General features: G+C 41.1%; 1 pseudogene; it reads left to right on the top strand.

The window, feature by feature from the left end:
* The first annotated feature begins 1,285 nt into the window (after positions 1-1,285).
* LOC125611985 lies at positions 1,286-2,078 on the top strand (annotated as a pseudogene).
* Positions 2,079-3,674: the final 1,596 nt, after the last annotated feature.

Raw genomic sequence — 3,674 nt, 5'->3', positions numbered from 1 at the left:
GGCTCTGCTCTGCCCCTCTGGCTTGATGACAAAGTGAGAGAGACTCGGGTGTTTGTGACTCACTTTCTTTACCAGGAGACCAACTGTTTCTGTCACCGCTGGTATCGATGAAGTTCTCTCCTCCGCCACTTTCTGATGACATCAGATCTCTGCCATGTTGGTATCCCATGCGAATGGCAGCATTTCGTTCCCTCCACAGTATTCAGCAGGACCCGGACTGAGAAGCAGTTTCCGCGGGTTCTTTAGCCCTGGGCCAGAGCAGTTCTGGGAGCCGGAATTCGGCCGCTCTGGGCTCGGTGTATGTTCTGATAGGAGCAGGCTCCAAGAAGCAGTTTCCGTGGGTTCTTTAGCACTGAGCCTGAGTAATTTGTCTGCGAGACACAGGCGAATGGCAGCCTGAAATTACCTGTTCTATGGCTGAATGAGCTGCGATCAGTCGAAAACAGGGATGGTGACGTCAGCTCTCCAAGATGGTGGCTGCTGGCTTCCTCTGTGGTCTGACCGGTGTGGAGAACCAAATTGAACCGCTTCCTTCCCCCGTCTCAAACCCAGAATTCAGCACTGAGCACGGTGATTGCACAGCTGGCAGGAGCCCGCAGAATCCGCAGCGCTGTATCTTTGCATTGCTATCTCGTCGTTTCCTAGCGCGCTCTGCAGACTCTAGCCGCGGGGCGATTTGCTGAATAAGCAGCGTGATCCTCCGTGCGGACAAATCGCTCGCATTTGAGCCCCCGTAGCTTATCCTCGTGTGATGGAAATCCTTCCTCTAGGTTTTGGAGCACCCCAATTTTGCTGGAAATTCCTAACAAGATAGCTTTTAGCCGTTCTAACTTGTCATTCTCCCGCACAGTGACGCGGTACATGGGGGTGATGCACTCCCTTCGCCGCCATCTTCTCTGTCCCCCACTTCCATCATTTTTACATAAGAATTTTGAATTTGAGAATTTTGTTGTTGTTGTTTTTACCACTAATCTGATTATTAAGCATGGCCCTTCTTATGATTGTTTACTACTTTTGTGTTATGCTTAAGAAAACTTTTCCCACTCCAAGGAAATCTTTCTGCCCAATCTGTGGAAGAAGTTTTAAGTAACTAACAAGAAACTTGGACTGTGACTCAGAATTCAGAAATCAAAGCAGTCCATGAAGAGAAGAGAAAGAACTAAAGAAAAAGGTAATTTAACCAGGAAGAAAATATTGAAAATTCAATGGCTATTCGGACCAGTGAAATACTGCCCATTTGGGAAATAATGCATAGCAGGAGAAAAGGTGGAAGATTGTGCAGGGGATGCCCCCTGGCATTCTTGGGTAAGTTTGTAGTCTCCAGTAAATAAAAGAAGTATATTCCTGATCTTTAAGAAGCATTCCTCTAGAGAGGAAAAGAATTCTGAAGAAGCTTTGGTGAAATAACTTCTCTTTTGAATATATATCACTGTTTATGATACAGAAAGTGTATCCATGATTTATCTGGGTGCCAGTCGGGGATTAAGGTAAAAAAAAATTATGCATTTCCAAGTTGCTACATCTTTCAGGAGGGTGGCACTTTTCATGATGTTTTACAGGGTATTTTAGGAGCATATTTATGTTCAAGTCCTGATATTCATTATGTATAAGGGGTGTCCATCATTACAGGAGTGTTCGTTCTCAATTTGGAATAGACAGACGCCTTCATCACATTTGCAAAAATCTCCTAAATATGCCGTGCCAGTTGGCCTTTTTCTATGTGGATCACAGCAATATGTTGAAATTGCTTGCAACATTTGAAGTATTCTTTGATGAAAATCACCCCAAAGTGTTTCTTCATGTCAAGTCTAATTGTCTTCCACCAGACACATACTTAGATTGGATCTTTATACTGCATTACAAATCATTAACTCTTCATGATCTGGCCTATCTAGTCCAGCTTGAGTTTTGTAGAAATGAGGAGACGTTTTTATTTAGAACTGGATTAGGAATCCTCCAACTATATGGGCTTTACTCAGACAGCACAATTTCTAACTAAATTGACAGAGGATATCATGTCAGACGAGCTATTCAGCTGCATTGCAGACACTTGGCTGCAGAAGCACACTAGAAAATAGACTTAGGTCTTTGTGTCTATAATGAAGGATGTTAAAGAAAGATACAAGAATAATATCACTGCTCTGAATAACCATTCTAAATAATTAATATACTAATTGAAATGTAAAAAAGTGTTTTTGATGAAAGCTTTTTGTCCCCTGTGTAAGAAATGTGAAGGAAAGTCAGAGAAATCCAAAAGAATCAGGAGATGAAAAATGATTGATTTCAATTTTTATGTCTGCAGTAAATGAAATGAAAATCTATTGACACTATTATTTATAAAGTATCCTATAGGGAGGGCCATTATATGAAGCAAAAAGTATAAATGGCTAGCTTATACTCCATAATTTAGGGTAAATAGTTAGATTCAAGAATACTTTAAAATATTTTTGTTGAGAGCCACAGTTTATTCAGAATGACGCCTGGCATTTTGCTAAAGGGAATGGTTGAAAGGTGACCCTGCTCTGGGATTAGAGCAGCTTCGGGATTAGGGCAGATCCTGCTGCCTCGGGCGCCCGCTACTTTGGCGTTCCCGTTGAATTCTCCAGGGGTGAGAATTGGCCTCACGGAGCCCCGTGGAGGGAGTGTGTTCCCAAAAGTGTGTGTAGAGTGCCGGTGAGAGTTCAGGAATAAAGGTTGCTGTTTGAACCTACAAGGCTTTGTGGCGGCTTGGTTATTTTGTGCCCAGACAGACTGCGGCATTTTTAGTGAAATTAGTGACCAGGCTGTAATTAATTAAATAAGTTGCATTCTGAAATTTGATGCTGAAGATTGGTTTGGTTATGCAAGGCACTGGTTATATAACCATTTTCCCAATTATATCTACTGAAAATGACAGTAGATTCTCATTGAACCTATACAATAACTCTTCCATTAAAAGTAAAAATGATCAAATTTCCAAGTTTTGTGGGAAACAAAGAGAAAAAGATGTCACCTAGAAAATGTTTCATTTCAGTTTAAAAAAGCAGAATCTACTAAATTTTATGGGTTTGGGCTGGGGATGTAGCTCAGAGGTAGAGTGTCTGCTTAGCGTATGCAAGACCCTGGGCTCAATTTCCAGCACAGGGGGGTGGGGTGAGGGTGAGGGGCGGGTAGGTGTTTAAATTGTTATAGATTATAGATAACTTGGTTAAAAAGAAAAAGAAAAAGTTTCTTATATATCTGGAAAATAAGACATTAAAACCTCAACAATATTCTAAACAAACCACTATAATCATCTCTCATTAGTTCATTCAGTCCTATGTAATTAATTCTTTTTCTGCTGAATCTTGGGTTAGCAATTTCATGAACCCATCTGTTTCTTGGCTAAGAAGAGTTCTGGAAATCCTGACTCAGCACATGGGTACTGTTCTGAAGTGCTTTAAGCAATGACTTCAGAAGCCTGTACCCAAGATGTATTCATTAACGTGTCAATCATTTGAAGAGCCTGGTAGGGACCTTTCTGCAGGCTGTGAAACCATCATTCTTTGTTGAAGACAAGAAGAGACAGAGCCTGTAGCTGATTGCACAGCCTTTGGGGAAGAATTTGAGTAAAAAACAAAACAAGAACAACAATAAAAAAAACTATCTGTTGATGTCAGAGACTTCAAATGGTTGTAGTTAATGACTGACAATTT

This window comes from Marmota marmota, unplaced genomic scaffold (genome assembly GCF_001458135.2).
Source record: "Marmota marmota marmota unplaced genomic scaffold, marMar, whole genome shotgun sequence".
Lineage (NCBI taxonomy): Eukaryota > Metazoa > Chordata > Mammalia > Rodentia > Sciuridae > Marmota > Marmota marmota.
Note: the sequence above shows the minus strand (reverse complement) of the source record. Positions and strands in the feature narration are given on the sequence as shown.